This window comes from Macrobrachium rosenbergii, chromosome 14 (genome assembly GCF_040412425.1).
Source record: "Macrobrachium rosenbergii isolate ZJJX-2024 chromosome 14, ASM4041242v1, whole genome shotgun sequence".
NCBI classification, from domain to species: domain Eukaryota; kingdom Metazoa; phylum Arthropoda; class Malacostraca; order Decapoda; family Palaemonidae; genus Macrobrachium; species Macrobrachium rosenbergii.
Genome location: NC_089754.1, coordinates 54295471 through 54317976, shown reverse-complemented (window position 1 = coordinate 54317976; position 22506 = coordinate 54295471). Strand labels below are relative to the sequence as shown.

Here is a 22506-nt window from a genome sequence, read left to right as displayed (position 1 = left end):
GTTGAATGTGGATTAGGTTACCATAATAACATGTAGGCGGTTAAGGATGAACAGAATGCCTCCTCTCCCATAGAGTTCTAGTAACCAAAGGGATCAAACAAGGTGAAAGTCTGTGACAGACCAATGACCCTCAAGAAGGTACTGAGTATTGCAAATACATATCGCTATCTAACCCCTAGGGCAGTCCCTCAAGTGTAGCATCATTATACAGTAAGCATAGGAAAATACCTAGACAAATTAAGATAATTCATGCTTTGGCAATAAATTAAGCTCGACGTGTTAACCCTGTAGGGGGTTAGTGCTGTCAGTGCACCTCAAGCAGTGCACTGTAGGTATTACTTGAGGTTCTGTGCAGCGTCCCTTCGTCCCCTAGCTGCAACCTCTATCATTCCTTTTACTCTAACTCCGTTCATATTCAGTTTCTTCCATCTTACTTTCCACCTTCTAACAATTGTTTCATAGTGCAACTGCAAGGTTTTCTTCCTGTTACACCCTTCAAACCTTCTACCCTCAGTTTTCACTTCAGCACTGAATAACCCCATAGGCCTTTGGCCAAAATACTATATTCCATATATTCTATACATTCAACAAGTGTTGATGACTGAAGCACAAAAATGGAAAATTCATTAGCCTCTCTCCAAGAATCACATGCAAATACTAACTTCATATCTAGACAAATAAAACTACTACGATAGATAACATCAGTGTCAAAGTAACTAAAATATGACAATGAATGATGTGCAAGGAATGGTTACGCAATGCAACAGTGGAGATCAATTGATGGATAAAAATACCATATTAGACACACTTTAAAGACAATACAACATAAAAGATTGTGAAATCTGTAATATTCCCAACAAGAAAAGCAAAAAATTTTTCAAAGAATGTTTTTTAATTAATAAAAGTGGCAAAGATTGAATTCAGCAGTCTTACTAAGAATATTTAAATTCAAGGCCAAAAAAAATGTTAGGCCTTAAATAGTGAACTCCTTCAGCAATGAAAAGCTTGCATTCAATTCTCAATGAACCACATGGGACGTGTCGGTGTACCTCACGTGGTGCACTGTAGGCATTACTAAAAGGTGTATACGATGTCCCTTTGGTCAACTGGTCCACCCACTTCTTAGCTTTTTACTTTACCTCCATCCCATGAGTATATTGACTCTTCAGATTAGAACATCATGGGGAAAACTGTATACTGTGGTTGGTTCATGCATACTCGATGATGAAAAAATTAATCTGTCACTGGGTTATATAATACCACCTTAAGTCCATGCAGTATAGTTTTCATGCACAGCAACTAAGGAAACTGATGACAGAACGTGTGGAGCTTGCTTAGTTAAATACAGCATATATCTAAAGAGATGGAACTCAAATAAATCAAAGAAAAACGGGAATCGAGAGGACAGGGCAGCATGCACAAAATGATGGGATAATAATTTGATGGAGAGAGGACCCATGAGGTTGAATCTCTCAGATATTAGGAACAATGATATCCAGTACAGAGTTCTCTTTGAATTGTTTATTTTTCTCACTCCTGCGTTTATTCACACGAAGAGTTGGAATAATTCGGATAAAGGAATGGGCACATAAGGAGGATTTTGATGTCAAAATTCCACACTGAATATTTTTCATACCCTCGTATTTGAATTACTGTATTTGCAATAAGATATAAAAAATATTCCTTCAAGCTTTCAAGAGCTTATATTCATGCTTTTATTATGATACCAGTGTTGTCCTGTTGAAGTCTTGAGATAAGCTTTAGGCCTATATTTCAAAACAGATCCCCCTTCGAAGTAGTGAGATGACGACCTTTATTTATTTAAATTTATTTTATTTTTTACTCCATCTTAAGGAGACCGTTGGTCAAATAAGGCATCAGTGATGCAATTCGGATAGTTTTATCAAAAGTGAAGCGACTTCCGCGTAATTATATTTCTGGAAGCAATTATCGTAGCTTCATCAATTTTTTTTCTGCACTTCATGAAAATATCCAAGAAGTGTTTACCTATAGACTCAGAACCTCTGTATGTAGTTACTGATAGCTATATGGTTTTCTAACCATTATCATCACGCTTCTCATAAAAACGGAGAAGTGCATATTATGCCATAACGTTTACCGTAAGTTTAACACACAATTACCGTATTATGAGATCAATTACTGTGATTTTGCGAGAGCGGTACGATACTTTGGGTTTTCGGGCATGGCAGCGCTGCTTTTTATGGACGATTTTGTCCTTTCTCGAACAGTATGTCGTGAGTAGTGCAACAGTCTTAATGTTCTGTATGAAGTTGGAACCTGTACCTTGACAGAGAGGTGAGACAAATGATTTTTCATGGTTTTATTTCTCTCTATAGAAGTGCCATGATTGTAAACACTAGCATTCAAGTAGTGATAATAACACTTATCATAATCGGATAAAAAAAAAAAGATGGCCAGCAGATTATAATAACAAGGTTAAATGCGAGAGAAGGAACGTGAATCTTGCATCAGCAAGATTACATGCGCTCGCGTTCTCACATGCACGTATATATAAACAACAGGTATGTATTCAGTTATATGTGCAAACAAATCACTTTCCGTTCATAAAACGGCAGGAAGGCCCTGTATGTATTTTGACTAAATCAAATGTCCTTTTCAGTTGTTACACTGTAGTATTTATGTTACCTTCCCACAAATGTCTTGTTTCATCTATAGATTTTGCATATAATTTGTCTGTAAATTTTCTTCCCACTGTCAACTGCAGCCTGTATTTTTGTGGTTCCACTAGATCCCTCTGGCTCTCTTAGGATTGTTAATGATGCATATAGGTTTATGATTCTAGAATGCTTTGTGTGTGTGTATGTATGTGTGTGTAATGTCTCCTTGTAAGGTCATAGTCCCAAGCCAAGAATAGGCATTGCAATAAATCCTTCCTCGTGGGCTACTGCCTGTAGCTGTCCTTTACAAGAGAGAGAGATGGATCAGTTATCTCCAGTTAGTGCAGGACTGTGCTATGGTGTAAAATAAAACTCCCTATCCTTGAACAAAGTTGCCTAACATCCAAGTATATTTATAGCCAAAACTTTGTATTCATTTCAACATTTTGACAGGAAATGGAGCAGCAAGCCCATGCTCCAGCCATTGGGTGACTTTCACACCACACAGAGCAAGGCAGTTACTATTTTCTTTTCCTGAATCCTACAGGACTGAAAAGAGGTCCCAACTCTTCCTTAGGTGCTCCACTGCCTTGAGGTATACAATTTTCCAAGAGTACCTTTTACTGCTTACTATATGCTAGTCTTTGCAAGTGAGATTGCTAACCCCAACCTTGGAAGTTTTTATGTCTTGTAGTCCCTTAGAAGATTGACCACACCCAGTGTTTACTGAATTTTACTGATCATGTATATATTATATACATGATCAGCAAAAAGTTTAAATTTTTGAAATATAGTAGTAGTGTATCAAATCGCTACTAACTTATTTCACAGTTTTGTTTGATAATATTTCCCGCATTGTCTGTAAAAAAAATTCTATTTTTAAAAAATTTAAACTTTGTGCTTTCAGTAACTCGGTCGCCCACATGTATTGCCAAAACTCATGTTGGAGAAATCCTCAAAGATTATTTTTTTTCATAAAAGTAAGGAATTTTCATCTACAAAGATACATATGAGGTTTTAAATTTACATGATCTTTCTCATTTTATGAAGATAAAAATTTTGGATGCATTCTTGAATAAGAGAAACAATAGTCATTTTTCAATGACTATCTAACGAGAGAGTGTAGACGAATTTTGTGCAGGGAAACAGGCCTAAAATAAAGCTAAGCCAATGAGACAAATTCATTAAAAAATACATAATTGTTAAATTTTAATTGTCCTATCGGGACTTTTTTTTGTAAGGTTAAATGTAGCTTAGCTGCATTTACTTTGGCTGTAAATTATTGTATATCAAAAGCATTCAAATTGCGTACCGCAGAAAAGTTGCCAGTCATTATTTTATATACAATTCTGTGACTAAGTTCCGTAACATAGAATAATGTGCTTTATAGCTAGTAATTTATTATTGATTTGATATTCAACAAAATATATTAAAAGGGAGATATTTAGCACAACACTCTTAAAATCACCGAAGTTGTCTTATGCATTTGCCATAAATTGCCAGTGACTACGTTTATCAATATTTTAAGTAGTGATGTATTCTGACTCCTAAAAATTAATGAAACACCTTTCTATGAGCTGTGATTTTCATTCAGTGCAACTTGACTCCATTTTCCATGTTAAGATTTCGATGTTATTGCATTTTATTTTTAGTCCTGTTTTCCTTCTTGAATGACGTCTGCAGTTTCTTTTACAATACGACTTTAATAAAACTGCCAAAAATATAACATAATGTTAGTTAAAACTATTCTTAATGGTTCATACTAATGCATAATAATTACATTTAATTATTTTTCCCTCTAGTTTTGTGTTTAAAATTTTTTTAATGTTATGTCGTGTTCTACTTTTTGCTGGTCGTCAACTTTGATAATTTGTCTTACTACTTTCGTTACCAAACATTCCTCAACAAAATACCTTTATGAATTTTGTATTTTTAAGTAAAGCAAGCCGTTTATGTAACTCATTACAATATAAAATAATTGATTAGGCGAATTTTTAATATTTTCATAATGATGTTAATAAAAATATTTCTATTTGCAAAATATTCAAGTTTAACAATAGTTATCTATTTTAAAAAGTTCGGAAGGAAATAGTTGCCACATAATTTTTTAAATTTTATTTATTTTAGCCGTAATAATGATAAAACTGAATAGCCTTTAGTGTCAAAGAAGATAAAAGTTCATTTCAACCTTAATTTATATTACTTCGATAAAGATTTATTGTCCCTGACATAAAATCGAAGGTTAAATCTTCTCTGTAAACAAAACTGTTGTCAGTTAGTATTTGTTAATTTTTTATTTCATAGTTACTTGAACGGCCAATAGATGTCCATAGCAGCGTTCCCGAGAGGAAAAAAAAGCCTAAAATTAATTCGTACAATGTTCTGATACCGGCAAACAGATTAGAAAGATAACATGTTCACATTTTAAGTATGAGTTTTCAAAATATCAAATTGCTGATATAATTCTATTTTATCAATTGCGTGACGATATTCATGTTTTGATATCTTCTTTAGTCTCGTTATCCCTTTAAAATAGACGACAAAGCGTAATTTATTAAGTTTTCAGTAAAATAAAACTGTTTTTGCTGAATTTGTGCGTGATAATTGTTTTTATTCAATCCAATGTCCTTGCATTGTTAATTTATATATTTTTTATTAATATTTTGATTATCAAGTGTCCCTTGTCCCCCTGTTAAAGTTACAACAATAAAATAACTACTAATAACTTGTACGCATTTGTGGAAACTTCTTATAACATTATATCTTTCAAAACTATAAAAAATGCAGTAAAACTAACATTATACGATCTGAGATAATGTTAAAAAATTAAAATTATCAGGATAGTATTGGAACCAGAGTCACTGTATGTGTATTGTGACAGAGGACACAGTGCTCCTGACAAGTGTCTCTAAACCTTTGAGTTGTTGATCATTCTTATTTGATTTACTGAATGTAAGTATTATCCAGGTACCATAGAAAGTTGTTATTGGGTATAGCATCTACCTATAGCAGGTATATTAGAACGGTATAGAAAAGTAACCAGTTAAAAAGTGTCTACAGGAGAATATAACAGTTTGTTGACTGAGTCCCACAGCAAATTTCTTATCCCTAAGTGCCAAGTTGTCCTTATAGCAAAACTGAAAAAGGATTAGCCTGAAGGAAATCAAAATTACGTAAGGTAGCCGAGACTGTGGCCTGTAGCCTAAGGTCCAGAGGCCGAGGTTTGGGCTTTAATGCATGCAAGTGGGCAAGGGCAGGGTTTCCATCATAATCAACGAAATTAGATTACTCTAAGTCACTAAATTTAATGTGCATAAAAAGAACTAGAAATAGGTATGTGATTAAAACAAACTCGGGAAAACTGTGGGTCAGACTAAAAATTAGGTTTCCATCAACATAATCAACTGTTGTATTATGATGTGATTTGAATTTTGAGATTACTCTAAGTCAAACTGTGTTTACTGATTAAGTTTTGCATAAAAGAAAGTCTAGGATTTTGTATACAGTATATCATTTGCCGGGATAGGTATTCATTTGATTAAACCTCAAAATCATGAAATCAAACCATAAGTGAAATAATACCAATAATTTTTATTTTTGGGAAAACAGTGGGTCACAAAAAAAAAAAAAAAAAAATCCAGACTAAAAAATTAGAGTGTATATTTTGAGATTTCAGGATATTAAATAATTTTTATTCTGTACCGTATGTGGGTGGTAAGGTTGTATTATTAGATATAACCACTGCATATTCTACATGCTCCCAAACTCCAGTCTTAGAGTAGGCAGCCCTACTGTTTCAAGTACTTGAAATGTGACTCAGGATCAGTGATAAAATCTGTGGGGCAGAAGACTCAGAATTAACCTGAAATGCATTCAAGTTGTGTAATTTTCAGCAGTAACTGAGCATAAGAGAGTTGAAGTAGGAGAACAGGCCATGTGTATTAGGTAAAGGTTGAGATTGGGAGATTCTAATGCACATAGCCTTGTGCTTTCAGACAAGTGTCTTAAGATATGTGTATGAGATTAAAGAAAAAATAAGATAGGTAATGCTGTTGAATAGTTGTTCATATGTCATTTGGGTATGCATGGTATTACATGTGGGGTTCCCTGGCCAGGTCAGAGCATGGGCCCTGAGGATATCTTAGGTTAGGGGAAGGTTTGATAAGGTTAGGATGAATCCTTATTGAAATAATGTCTTTGATATACTTTTAAGCAGGCTGGTAATTGCAAAATACTTAAGTTTCACTATTTTTGTGCATGCATTCAGAACAGTTGTGCACATGTCGTTCTATGCATGATATACCTGGAGGTGTCTAGGTTATGTTGAAGGAACTCCCCCTGCACCCACACTCCAGGTTATGGCACCCAAGGTTAAGGGTAGGTTAGGTTAGGATGTATTGCAATTGGAATATGGCTTTGACCAGTTTTTAAGCTGCCCGCAACCCTCATAAAGTTTTCATATCTTTTCTGCCCTTTTACCAAAAGATAAAATAGGTTGAAAGTGTACAAAGAGAACTTAGTAAAACATTTTGGTGCTATCATTGAAGGATTCAAGAAACCTCTAGAGAAATAAGAAGGGACTGAGAACCTTGATTGTGGTGTTGGTGAAGAAGGAAAGGTGTGGTAAATGGCATAAGTTTTGTGCAAACCAAGGGCTTTGAGGCACGATGGAGCCATTGTAGTTTCAGCAATACTAATACTCTGTGAATTTATAATAGCTGTAGGTTATAAAATGTATGACAAGATAATTCAGCTTAGCTAGAAGGAACAGAATTGTTTTAAATTTACAAGTTTACTAAGAAAATTACAGAAATCATAAACTTCAAAGTGAATGATAAGCTTTATTTCAATCTTATTACAGTAATCATTTTAATATTAGGTAATTTTGTAGTGGAATTAAATCATTTGTGAGTGAAATTTGCAGTAAAGGATTGGTTGCAAATCCAGGTTTGGCGCTGAAATATTTTATTGGGACACTAGAGAATCTCAGCTCTGTTTAGGTAAATGAATCTTGTAGCAGAAAAAGGTATTTAGGTTTTAACAGTAATAGAGATGGCCTAATTCTTTTCAAATTAATTTAAGTGACATTTGTTGTTAATGTACAGTATTGAAATTACAGATGAGACTACAAAGTGAGGCCATGTATATTTTGAAAAGATCCTGCAAATGGGAGAATGTGATAACTGAAAGTTTGAGTGTTCTTTAGTTTTTATTTTCAGTATCCATAGATGTACAGAATATCATTTAGATCAGGTGTATTCTTTCAAGTATGTTTTGTTAAAGCATGGTGTGCCATACTTGTTTTTCTTTAGCACTCTATTGCTGGGGGCAAGTCATTATTACAGTATTGGTAATATGAGTTGACAGGAAAGTGATAAAGGGATTCAGAATTGTCAAATTTTATTGTCCCATGTTTAAATAAGCCTTTTCCTTTGCAGGCTCATTACCAGAGGAAGTGAAATTTGCAAAATTCTAATTATGCAAAGCAGGCAAAAGATGAATTTGTTCTAAGGCATTATTAAGAGAAATAATACAAGCTGGAAAAACTGTAAAACTCAAAATTATTACTGTGACAAATGATGATGGTAGAGTATATTGATGAAAATATAGTTTGTTAGAGGCAGGAGGCCAGTGAAAAAGCCTGACAAATCAGATACCAGATGAAATTGATGAAGAAAACATGAAGTTGATGAAAGACAAGAGACAAGGAGCCATTGGTTAAAGGTCAGATATGAGAAGATAATCACTTCAAGAAAGTTATTTATTGAATTTAGAAGAAAAAGCACTGAATAATGACGTCAAAGTGTTCACCACCAATAAAGAGGAAGGGATGATTGAGAGGCCAAGTTAGTTGTACCCTGTAAAAGCTGCTTCTGTATATATATGCTACAGAGTACAGCAATGCTATTAAGGCTAGACCAGGCAAATATGGTTAAAAAGACCACAGGTTAAAAAATTAGATTCAATTTAGACACCATCCCCATTCTGTCCAGGACAACACATCACAGAAAAACCAGAAAGCAGTGCTAGAATAGAATCAAAACCAGTTAAAATTTTTATAGTATATTGTGGTCTGTAAATCATTATTTGTGAAAAACAAAACTGCTGTAATATGGAAACATTTTAAACACTCAAAATGGTCCAATGCTACTAGTGTAAGCATGTGGAAGTAATAATAAAAAAAATATATGTAACAGATGAACCATATGAAGGCCACCAATGAATTTAATCATGTACCATGGTCAAAGAACAGAAACAGCTTGTGGTTGAGTAGGAATTCTCCTGAGCAACTATTTAGGATTTGGAAAATTTAGGCTATAAAGTCAAACGTAAATGAAGTACAAGGATCTAAAGGTATAACTGGGAAAAAACTCCATAGATGCACTAAAAAGTAACAGTTATAGGTGTTGGACAACAAGACTGAAGAAAGAAGCAGGAATGGAGGTTAAGTAAAAGCCAAAAAAAATGGGTGCAGCTAGGGGCCCAAAGGAATGCTGCAAACACACTTCAGTAATTCCTGCAGTGCACCATGTGTGGTACAGGTACATCAATGGCACTACCCCTTTACGAGGACCAGAGCAGCTATAAAGTCGAAAACAAGTAGAAATTTAAATGTGAAGCATTCAAGCATGTACAATATTTCAAAATGTTTGGATGTACATCACATTTAGTAATATTAAATATCAAGGAGTCTTCTTCAAGTAGTACTACAGTATTCCAGTTTTAAGTGCAACTACATGTAGGGGAAAGGAGGAATCTTAATGGATTCAGGGTGGAACAAAGATTATATAAAAAGAGTTGAGTACAAGATACCAGACCATTCAGTAGGAAGATGGAAAAATGAATGCCGACGTTAAAGGTGATACGGCGTATGAGATGATTTTTTTTTTTATTGAAACTAAATCAGAACGAGCAGAGAAACTCACCTGTGGATTAAATCAGGACCAATAGGAAGGCCTCCAAAATTAAATCGGTGGAAGAGAGCGGTATGTCTAATGGCTAAGGCTATTGAAACCTGCATTATCATAGGTGAGTATTGCAATATTCACATGAAACCCTGTTGCAGCTTTTTAAGAGATAGTATTAGTTAGAGTTACCATTTTGGACCTTTTGTTTATTCATTAGACATGAACACAAAAGTGTAGCGAGAAAAATTAGTAAAAGCTGAGCTTTAGAATTGAAGTGATTGAAGGTACAGCACAAATGTTCATAATATTTCTGAAAGAGCAGAATTTGAAGGTAATTGAGATAATGAGATATATCTGCATGTTCCTGATAAAGTTGCTGTATTGAAGAGTTGTTCTGTTTATGAAGTGTATTGGTATACCCTGTTGTAAGTTCACTGTACTCTGTCATTTTTCGTCAGAGAAATCCAAAACTCTCCTGACCTCTTGTACATAACATACTTATTTCAGGTAGTGCAAGTTTTCTGAAATAACTGCTGAAGAGTCAGATGGTGGAATTGACAAGATTAAATCTCTCTTGGAAGGAACTGCAGTGAAAAAATCTTTATTACTATTCTAGTGTGAATAGTTCAGGTACTGTACTTGTAAAACCCACACTGATACTTGATAGAACCCAGATGTACAAATTCACTTTAATTACTTCTAATGTAAATAGTACTACTGTACCAGTATTAGTAAATAGGACTAATGAATTTATGTAATAAAATAAGATTTTAATAGGTCATAGCCTTATTGAGAAGGATAATACTGTACAGTATAGGCAGATAAGTCATCTTGCTACTATTTTGTAAAATTTTTGTAGTCTCAGTCTTATGAGTGATTCACCTTTAAAATATAGGCAATGTCTATAAAAATTGATAATGAGGCTATGAAAGGAAGTTAATTTGTTAATGATGGCATCAATGGAAAGTTATCGTTGCTCAACTCAGTTTAATGGGAAAGCTTCTGTTCAGCAGCTCTAGATATAAATCGGGTTTATAGATTTCTCTGCCATTTAGAGGGTGATGCCTTGAACTTATTTTATCAGGATCTTATTAAATATTTATTATTTACATTATTACTGAATCACTTTTGATGTTTAGGCCATTTGCACTCGAGTTACGTCTATACTGTATTATTACTAGACTATCTTTGAAGTGCAGGGCATTTGTACAGAATTAAGAGTAAGGAATACTATTTCTGAACTAGCTTTGGTAAGTAGGGCATTAGATATGGTCCATAGCACACCATCACAATATTAGTACTGTATTCATAAATTCTTCCCCCTAGAATTGGCCCCTGTAGTTTATGTACTCCAGAGACGAATTACCTAATCACTAATTTCCATTACTAGGAGTTATACATTTGGTCAAAAGTAGGCGGGAGGCTTTTTCACATTTCTAAGTGCCATTTTGTGCTTAGTCTTATCCTGATGATCCAGTTAATGAATCCATTGTGGCATCAGAGAATATGGAGGGTGAATTCAAGTTAGCTCTGGAGATGATGGTCTTGATTTATTACAGTTAGCAGATACTGAATATCTGATCAAGAGTCTTAACTAAAATTGAGAGAAGAATCCTATCCACAGGTTCAAAGAAAAAATCCATAATTACAGTTAATTTTAGTATACTTAAGAAATTTGGAAGCATTTCATCATCAGAGCCATTTGAATGTCAAATTATGGACCGTACAATAACAATACAGTACTGTAGTTTTTAGTTTTAATGTAAGAGTTACTATATCTCTTGAAATATATCTGAAATATCCACGGTAGTTTACGTGTAAGTTGGTCATTTTAAGTTTTCGAAAACGTAAGTAAATCTAGTAGCAAGTTTTGAAACATTCTAATGTTTTTGTTGTGTTCAGATTAGTTACCCATGGGCAAAATAGGCTTTTAGGATTACCTCAGTGCAGTGTATTAAAGGAATCAAGTGTCAAATTTTGTATGGGTGAAGATTGAATAGTTATGGATTCTGCTTTCTGAGAAGGCAGATTGATAGACATAAATTATGGCTGTCACCCCTTAAAAATAGTAAGTTTATGAGGCCAAATTTTTTTTTTATTTTAATATGGTTCTGTGTTCAGGAACCCAAGATACATTGATTCAGGGCATTCAGTTATAATGTTGCAAAACTGGTTACTGAAAATATGTTGGTACCACAAGGTATTTTAGGAGGAAGGTCGTTGGAACATGTACAATATTTAATTAATATTGGAAGGATCAATTTTATAAATGTTATAGCAGGCCCAAATGGCAATTAATGGGAATTACAATAGTATTTGATTAAGATTTCAAATTATTTGTTTTAATTTGCTACGCAAAAAAACTTGGACTATTGGTTTTTAGTGGAATTTTCATTGAAATCTAATTTTTTATTTCTTTATTATTGACTCTGGCAGACTAAATATAATTCCATTTAATAGAAGACTACAGACATTCAGTATAAGGCTAAAAAGACCCTGTCCTGTCTGTTGTTCTGGTAGTGAAAGTGCCTAGATATAGGATGCCTGGGACTTGGTCATTACAAAGGTCTTTAATGCCTTGTAAACTGAAAGATCTTGATGTCACATGATACTATTTACTACTTGTATTTTCAGGAAATCATCAGCTTTCAAGAATATAGTGCGGGACAAAGTGAAGAGACACCAGTCTCCCGCTTTGGAACTCCTCAAGCACGTGCTTCGAAAGAAGAGCATCCACTTCAAGACAACGACCATCTTACTGTATTAATCACATTTTATTATTGTGCCAGAATGCATGAACTTCATGTACCTGTTAAAACTAGTATGTACTGTTGATAGGTTTCTAGTGTTTTGCAAATGTTAGGTTATTATGCTAATAACATTACCTGCTGACCCAAAGTCAAGTATAATTTATAAATAAAACTCAAATCAGTTTAATGTCACATATAATATTTACTTACATTTCTTGAAAGTTTGATATCAACTAACATAGCTCAGTATATTTCAGATAGTTTTTTTTTTTTTACTAAGATTTCTTATCACATTAAAATCTGTTGTTCCTTGGTTCACTTGAATCTCTCTAGTTTACTCTTGGCTATAAGTAGCTCAGTGTTTCAAAGTCCAGTAAATAGTTTTAACTTAATTTTTCATATCATATTAACAGCAACGGTGTGGTACCTGTGGTATAATTCTGGATGAGGTCGTTTTTATATAAAATTTATAAGCTTAATGTGTTAAGTCCCAAAGTGCATTTCAAGATAACCAGTTTGTGATTTCTAACCACAGTAGTTTAAAATTGGCTGTCAGGTAGCTCAATATTTTTTAGAATGCATGGGTTTTTAATGTAAATTTCTTATCATTTAATATCAGCTATCCAAATTTATTGGTTTAGTATCGGCTATCCAAATTTAGTAGTTTAATAATAATATGGTTCAGTATCTTTCAGGATAAATGATATTAAACATAAATTTCTTGTCAGTTTAATATAAGCTATTAGGTAGTGTTGTATGTTTAAGGATAGTTTTCTTCTTTTAATATCAATTGTCAGGTAATTGTTTTTAGATTACATATTCACCTAGAACTCTTAGTTTTGTATCTTTAATCCATAGTTTTACTTATTGAATTATATCAGTTCCTTTAGATTCAGTTCTTGATCAAATCTAGGTCTTGTCATTGTAATATTTCATGAGCATTTTTGTTTAAGACTTGGGTCATGTGCAGGTTTTGTTTAATACAGGAGGGATATCCGAACCTGAAATATTTAAATGTTTACATTCTGAGATAGAAGTGTTGCAGAATTTAGTTTATTTGGGATGAATCTTACCTACTGTTAAAGTTAGCTTATATCTCCGCGCCGATGGGTGAGGAGATGTAAGCTATCTTTAACAGTAGGTAAGTATCCAAATAATAAATTTTATTATGAAAATTTACATTGTTAATTTTTATCTTAATTTGGTGACTGGTAGTAAACTTGAAATTACTTTAAAGCTATTAAACAACACATAATTTTGTACAGAGCTTGCCATGACAGTAATGCATCTTGCTAAACATTAAACAGGGTGTTAATTAGCCTAAATGGTAAAGATGTTAAGTAGCTTATCAAGATCATTATTATTATGGCATCTCTGCATATTTCAAGACACTGTGGACATGTGAAGGTTCCAAACTAAGAGAAACGTGTTAGCAGTTTGTTATTGTTGACAATGGTGTTGTAGGTAAATTATTTAATTAGAACTACCAAATTTAACTTACTACTTCAAGGGCCTGTGGCACAACTGTCAATAGTATTGATAAAAGATATAGTTGCTACTTAAGTATAGAATGTATTGCTTCAATGACAATTGTTTTTTTATGAAAATTATATTTTGAGTAAATGAATCTATAAGGAAACTGAAATTCAAAATGTTGCTTTCAAGGCAGTTAGGTTCAGTATTGTTAACCATATTGTATCATGGGTTTGTGACTAAGTAAACTCAAAAGACCTGTTGTAAGTTGTAAGGAGAGTTTGACAAGGTTATTTTTGCAAACTCAGTGAGAAGGGCTAGTCTTCATAGGTACACTTTGAAGGATTCAAGTCAGTGTGAGAACTGGTCAGTAAATTTTTTCACTTGAGTAATCAGTTTTTCCAGACTTCAGTTGCAAAAGGGTAATTAATTTTTTAGTGGACTTTGTGTTATTAGGAGAGTTGCATCTTAGCTGCTGTCTTTAAAAGTCACTAGTGTATCTTGTAAGGTTCTTATGACTTTTCTGGATTTTTATTTCGCTTTATCTTACTTATCCATCCATTCACATTCTCTCTCTTCACTTTCTTGAGAGTTGAATGGCTGGGAGTGTTCAGTGTGGGGCTTGACGGCCTAAGTTTCCTAAATCAAAAGGAAAGTATAAATTAAAGTAAGATTAGGCTTAAGAAATTGAACAGCAGTGTGAAAAGAGGTTAAAGGGAATTGATGGAAAGTAAAGGGAATATAGTTAATTGGGGTTTCTGTCATAAGTACGTATACCCTAAGATTGACTTACACTGAAGTCTTGTAAGCAAACAGCCATATGAAGTCTAGTAATTTCAGGACATTTTTGAATAAGTATAAATGAAATAACAGAAGAGTTATGTCACTCCTTAGGAACCAAATCAGTTGGGACAATATTTTTAGTTACTTTTTAACAATATAAGACTTAGATTCATGTGGCTTTGGCAATGTAAATTGAGAAAGACATTTATTTCTGAGTTTTGAATATTTTAGAACACTTGATGGTACAGTGTCTTGAAATATGTAGACTTCCTTCCCTGCCTTTTTTTTTTTTTTTTTTTTTTTTTTATCTAGGTGAGGGAAGGTATTGTATAAATTTTTTTTTTATATCTGTTGTACACTTCTCATTGAATTTCAGTACGTATTATGAAAGAGATTCAGTTGACTGTTATTGTCAATGATTTAACTTTCCAGATTTGAATAATAGAAAAATTTGATAATACTGAAATACGCATTGAATTTGTTGTACCACTTCTGTATTTCAGCTTTTTTGCTCTGTTCTCATGAAGTCTTCCGTTCATTTAGGTAGAAAAGGTACTTAATGCTTAGTGCCTTTGTTATTTTATAGCACAACAAGGCATTCCTGAATTCTTTTTAAAAAACTCTAGTGGTGCTAAATATTCAAGAAGATTATAATATCCAGTAGATTCTTGAACCCATTTTGTGGTTTTCACACTTGTCATATGTGGCTGGAGGAGTCTTGCACTCTTGATGTGCTGTGCTGAAACCCCCATATTCACATTACACACCATTAGGTGCTTTTGTCATTACTAACAGACAGGGTTTAATATCTCATGTTAACATTCTCCCATGCTCACTCCAAACACTACAGGGGGTCAGATATTTTGTATATTTCAGATATTTAGATCTTAGGTTGTGAAGGTACTGTATAAGGTTGTGATAAATCTTTTGATGTAAAGTTATTTTTGTCTCTGAATATTTAAGTGGATTTTAGAGATTTTTGTAGTATATTATGAGCAGTTCATGTTATGTAAAGTGATTTTTAGTGCTGAAGACAGATTGAGAATTTGAGCAGTGCCTTTATAAAGTAATCTGGAAATCTGGGACGTCTAAAAGCTGTTAAATTATTGCCCAAAATTAGGAACATAGGTTGGAGTACAGAAGTCCTCATATGTATACAATTTGTAAATACTATATAAAACTGGAAAGAACAAAAATAAAGGACTCATTGGAGTCAGGATTGCTGTCTCGATGAGGGAGTGTCTTGAGCATAAGGTATTATAACCAGTCTTCAGCTTCAGAGCCAATGCAAGGGCTGTTTTCTTAGCTAACAGCTGATTTGTAAGATAGGAAAAGTTGTGAGATACCTCCCATAAACTTTTCCATTTTCCTCTGTTAATGTTGAAGAATGTTTGACAGTTTCAAATGTAAAAGGAGACTTGGGTACAAGAGTCCAAAGAGGATGTGGTTAGGTTACCACCAATACAAGCTGAATGACTGTAATTGTACATTTAACAAATGCATGAATGTTTAGTGTCCCCTGATATGGCATAGTGAACATGTAGAATATTACTTCCAGAATTTTGCATCAAATGGATGTATAATGGCCAAAAGACAACCTAGTTTATTTTTTCTATGAATAGCTTGTAGGAAAACCCACTGTTTTCATCCATTTTGACATTGTTTTCAGTTTTTGAAATTTCATGCTGCATTTTCTCCCATGTCTTGGTAACAGAATGTGTCTTTTATTTATAATCTCATTGAAAAAAAGGGAAACATTAAGCAAAAGAAATGGTTACAATGAATATATATTTTTAAATATGTCAGTCAGAAAAATTGGCTGGAGTCAATAGAATTCTTAATTTGGAACTGGGCAAGTTTATTTGTAAATATTTATGGATAAAGTGTTTTGATTTGTCTTCAGAAATATTGATATACAAGATTAGCTTAGTTTAACTGTTGATAAGTAACTAAAATTGTCTAATTAGATGTAAAAATTCTCAGTATGAATGACTTCAAATTCTTTTATTTTTGTCATTATGGGGAAATTTTGATTCTCAATTATTACATTTTACTTCAGGCAGTTATTAGATTTCTTTTTTTAATTTTACTAGGCCGGGTTCATTTACAGTGATGTAATGTGTAAAATTTTAACCTCTTGAGCTTTATTTTCAAATATTAGAAATTTATTTTCGTGATCAAAATTATAATTTTTGCTGAGTTGGGATTTGATTTTTGGTGTTAGATGCTGGGTTTTCTTACAGTTTACATGAAACTTGTTTCACAAGATTATTGACAGGTTGAATATAATCTATATCTCTCCAGATGTCTAACAAGATTTAAATTAAATGTTTAGAACGTTGAGGGAATTACAGTGTATCCTTTGGTCAGGTGTATGACAATACTTTTTATTATACTCGGACGCATGCAGTTATTTCAAAAGGGGGTACCAGCTTGGGGCTTAAACGCCTGCTAATCTTAGGCTGACATTTCATTCGTGTGCTTGACATAAAGAAGGGATAAATACCGCAGTGGGCATATTTTTGGAGGATGTGCAATGAATTTTACAGATTGATAACAAAGTCAGTAATTAGACAAAAAAAAAATGTATAAATATGAATCTTGGTAGAATTTTTGATGGATGTTTTTCATAGGATGGACAGAATTAAACACATGTGACAAGTCTCAACAAGGTAGTGTTTAATAATGTAGTTTTTTATATATTTGAGAGGTGTTTATACTGTCACCGGGTACACTAAAGGGCATACTATGTGTTTTGTGGTTGTTTCTGTGACATATCTGCTGTATTGAATGCAAAAGATGATTTTGAGAGAATGGCTTTCCTTGTTATATAACGATGAGGAACCTTGTTCTGATTGAAGGTGTAACTAATATGAAATAATTGCCATATAAACTTGGTCAAATTTGGATGAAATTGCAGCTATGGATAGGTTACTGAAATAATGAATGCCAGGTTTAGAAATGTTTGTATTTTGGTGTATAATGGGTAATTGATTGCAGGTGTTTTCTGGTTTCCTCTGGAGGTTTGTTGGCTGTGAGTGTTAAATGTTTAACTAAACTTGAGAATGATGTGATGCATTTATATATGATGGTATTCCATTCCCAATAAGATTTTTTAGTGGCCCTTCCTGTGACCAAGTAACTTTACAACTCTTCTTGAGTAACTTGCTTTAAGGCAGGAATCAAGTCGTATGTTGTGCATTTTCTGTTTGGCACATTTGCAGTTTAACTTGACAACATGCCATTGGGTTTCTGTAGATGTTTTCTACATTTATTCGAGTTTGAGAAAGGTAGAAGTTTCCAAATTTACATATTAACAGCATTCAGGAAATCTTAAGATTTTGTAGTTCAGTATGAAAGAAATCTTTCATGATGGTGGTTGGGGTTAAGTTCTTGTTCATGATGGTTGACTGTGAGAAAAGTTTAAACTTTTTCTTTCATATGTGTTTTTAATAATACAGTACATTTGTTTGGTTTTAGGAAGCTTTAGTAAGAGATTGTCAACAGTGTTATGTTATCTTAGTTTGTGGTAGTAAATTTTAGTGTACAGGAAGTTTGGATTATGTCACAGTTCTGGTTCACAATGGTAGATTTTGATGGAATTTTAGGGGGGATTCTTAGTGTTTTTCTTGGTAATGGATCATGGAAAGAATTAGTTAAGAAAGTTTCATTTTTGAAAGTGGTTTTCAGATGTTAATTGGTGACAGTGGGTTTTATAATCAGATGATAGGGGGTTTAGTTGGATTGGATATTAAGTAGTTTATAAGTAAAAATGATTTTTGTATGTACTTAGTAAAGTGTTTGTGACAGCAATGTTTGTTGTTTAGAATCACTTACAGTGGAGTTTAGTATTAGTAAATTTGTTCATGGCAGTGAGATTTTGAATTTAGATGTTAATTCATGACCTTGGAGTTTTTCATGCAGTGTATTTTCATAACACTTGAGTTGGAAGAAGATTTTGCCAAAAAATTATAAGTATTGTATATATTGGTAGTAACCCTTGATTTAAGCATATTTTATTGAATATTGAATTTGATTGCTGCTACAATGCCATTCAGTTTAAATTACTCTTTTTCGATTATTCTAATCTTGTCTTTTTCTTCTTTTGGAAGGATGAAGATAAGTTGTCCTAATTCCTCTGCTGCTTTCGTTGCCATTTCAGGTTTTCCTCCTGACATTTCGTTCCTCCTAGGAACATCATCTGAGGTCCAATTCCAGTGAGAGTCTGTATTGGGCACCAGGATTGTTGACTCCGTGTGGGAGCCAATGAAAAATGGTCGGTTTGGTGGGGGCCAGTGAAAAATAGGGTTGGTTTAGTGTTCAGAGCTGGCCTCTGATTGGCTGATTATGACTGCTGGGAGCCAATGAAAAATAGGGTCGGGTTTTGTGGGAGCCAATGAAAAAAGGTCATTTTAGTGTTCAGAATGCTGGCCTCTGATTGGCTGATTTACCTGAGAGGCCAGGGAAGCTCTGTTCAGGAGGTATTGGCATTGGGGCTGCTGTCTCCTAACGGTGATAACTTCTCTTCATATGGTCCTTCCTCCAGGGCGTCTTTCTCCTGTGGGGGCTTGTCTTCCTGCAGGTACTTCTACTGTACTTGTGTATCTTTTCCTGCATTGTCTCTTTCTTTGGGACGTCTTTCTTCTATTAGGGATGCCTGTGGGGACTTGTCCTCCTGCAGGTGTGCCTTCAGGAGTTGCAGTCAGGATACGTCTTATTTGAGTGGGGAGCAGAAATGGCTCCTGGGTCATATTCAGGGAAGGACGATGTTCGAGTATCTGCAGGGCTTCCAGCATCTGAAAGCGCGTGGTATCACTGGCACAGTGTATGATTCTAGTTGCAGATATCAGTTGTTATCGAGTGGGATGTTGCTGGTGGTGGGTCGCAAAAGGATTGAAAATCTCTCCTTCCTGGTCATGCGGCAGTCTCTTTGACAGTTTCATGGTAGTCATACCAAAGTAAGAATTACGGCATCCGTAAATGGGGCACAGGAACTGGTAGACTACATTACTCTGCCAGAGGGGTGTCAGTTATGGGAGGAGCTGGGTTGTTTTTCATTATGAGGGGATGGTGTCTTCTTCATTTAGTAAATTATAAGTCTCATTTCAGTGTCAGTAGGTTTCTCATTTTCATTAATTATTCTCCTCAGGGCTCTTTCATCAGCTATGTGCTCATTACTCATGTAGTTTCTATAGTAAAGCTTGATGGTGGTCTTCTCCGGGATGTCTTCTTTGGTAGTGTATCAGTTTTATATGGCTTTCTTCACTCTGTGTTCAATGTGTTTGTTGGAGAAGCCATTATTCACCAGTGTCTGGCCCAATCTTTCGATTTCCTTCTGGGCTGCTGCCTAGGTACTGGTGTGGTAATTGGCTCTCCTGACAAAGGCGTCGATTACACTATTCTTGTATCTATCTCTTCGGGCATTCACTCCCGCCACTCATTGTGAGGCCGAGGTTAGTTGTCTTTGTGTAAACTTCAGTGGAGAAGGCATCGTCCTCCTTGTTCACAAGCATCCCAAGGAAAGGGAGGGCACTGTTGACACTATTCACTCGTGAAGTTGAGAATGCTGCACTCATCAAAAGTCATGATCAGGATTTGTAGCTCTTCTTCATTGCAGCTCCGTTGAAGGTGTCGTCCACATACCGCGCGTATATTGTAGGCTTCTTTATGCGGCTGAACGCTCGCTCTTCTACTCGTCCCATAAATGTGTTGGCAAACAGGAATCCCAGTGGGGAGCCCATGGTGACTCCATCTATCTGAGTGTATAGTTCTCCTCTTTTGGGTGATGAAGGGAGCTTTCTTTGTACATATCTGCAGGAGTTTTTTCATGACCATCTCAGGGATGTCACAAGCTGGTGTAGTGTCATCTCTATATATATATTTATTCCAGGATAATATTGATAGTTTCATCTACCAGCATGTTGGTGAACAGTGACTCGACATACATGGAAACCATCTTGGGGGTTGAGGTGCTTTTCTTCAGGAGCTCAAGGAAACCAGCCGATGAATGACTTGAGGCTGGGACGTAGGGTGTCAAGATTTCATTTAGTCTCTTGGCTTGGGAGTACGTTAGGGCAGGTATTTGGCTGATAATTGGCCGTAGTGGGTTGTCTTTGCTGTTTCATCCTTCGGGATATTTCATTTATGGGGTGCTTCATGAGCTTTCAAAATTTTGTTTCATCCTTCAGGATGTCGTCTTGTTTCTTATGATACTCCTCTGTGCTTATCAGCACAAAAGCTGCCATTTTATCCACTCTTCTGATGGTGATTCTTTGCTCCTTCTTCAGTTCTTTGACAGTGTTGTTCAGGTCCTGGGTCATCAATTGGCTGCGGTGGTGTCCTCTTGAGGTGATTGCTTCAGACTATAGGAGGGACTGAAGGTCGTCTGTAGTCGTAAGGTGGCCTCTCGACTCTAACTGTTGGATGTTGTTTAGAAGGCTCTCAGTTTCCAAGCACTTGCAGAATGAGGAGGGCTTTATTACATAATGGCAATTCAGGCTAAGGCACAGTTATGTTGTCTTTCTCAGAAGTTGGCTGTTAGCTAGTGAGGTTGATGTATTCTGTGTGTTCTTTAGGTATTCTGAGTTTACCGCCATTGAGATGAATCTCTTATTCACGGTCCTCATCCGGTTAGTCTTATCGGTGTTTCTTGACTGTTGAAGGCTTCTTTTAATTCTTTCTTGATGGTCACTGTCAGTTACTGTGGTGGCCTCCCATCTCTCATCCATTTCACGGATCCTAATATTATTATTATTGTTGCTTCGAAAGTCAGTTTGGAGGAGTTTTGCCTAAAAAATGTCAGTTTTGGAGTGTTGTGTACCAAGAAAGTGTCATTTGTGGATGTTTTCTTTTATTAAAAAGTTTCATTTAGGAAGACTTGTACCTCACAAGTTTGTAGAAGTTTGGGAGAGTTTGATGACTAGTTTCAGTTCATCAAAAGGTTTTTTAGAAGTAGGTTATTGCTCTTAAAAAATTGAGGTAATGGACAAGAATATACCTGAAACGTTGACCAAAGACAGCTCTTAGGGTTATTGGAAACCGAAGACTTGCCAGTAGTTTGACCTTACCTTTCAAGTCTAGAGGACATTATGCAGTTATAAACAGTAGGCTTACAATGAGGCTTTTTGTAAACAGTGCTGAGTCATGAAAGTAGCAGTGGTAGCCTTGTAATTATCAGCAGCAAAAGGAAATCTTTAGCCCTGTTCCAGTGAATTCATAGAATTGTTTATACAGTAATGGTAATTTTTATTTATTGGAATTTTGTATAGTTGACCTTTTTATGAAACAAAACGTATTTTTATAATTATGTGGCCGTATTCTGATAAGCTAAACAAAATTATTTAGCAAGCAGTATGAAGAAATTCTTACTCTTGCAGCCCTGTTCTGGTGATCAGTGGAAAACTATTTTTCAGTCTTGTAAAATCTGTGAAGTGATAGGTATGAGATAACAACTAACTCCAAAACACTTGAATTTTCCATTATGGTATGTTACTGGACATACTCTCTAATTACTTGGCAATGGTATGACTCTGTAAAATGTTATTGCACAGAACCTAAATTGGCCTGGTGGTCCATGTGTACGGTGAAGGCTGACGTTAGTCCAACCTGCTGCCCTGCTGGGGGAGGAAGAATGGGGTAGGAGGATATTAGCTTTGCACATCTCCGACCATTTACCTGACTCAATCACTTACATTGAATGGTGTCGGCCATGAGACGATTTGCTAGGCATTTCAGTCACTTGTCTGCTTTTGGAAGAGTGTGTGTGTCTTGGGGTGTAATTAATTGATTTTGTTGTAACAGAGACTGGAGGATGACTGTGATTTGAAATAAACCTAACTGAATTTCCTATTTAGTTTCTGATTTTCCATTAATCTTTTGTTCATAAGACATCTGAGGAGAATGCAGTAGTATAGATGAATATTCATTCTTAGCTGATCTTGTAGATAGAAGTTT

General features: G+C 34.8%; 1 long non-coding RNA gene across 1 annotated transcript; it reads left to right on the top strand.

Moving 5' to 3' along the window:
- The first annotated feature begins 8583 nt into the window (after positions 1–8583).
- On the top strand, positions 8584–21714 carry LOC136846153 (uncharacterized). The gene is made up of 3 exons (XR_010855334.1): positions 8584–9668; positions 10055–10177; positions 12182–21714. It is a non-coding gene; the product is annotated as an uncharacterized lncRNA (long non-coding RNA).
- The last annotated feature ends 792 nt before the right edge of the window (positions 21715–22506 follow it).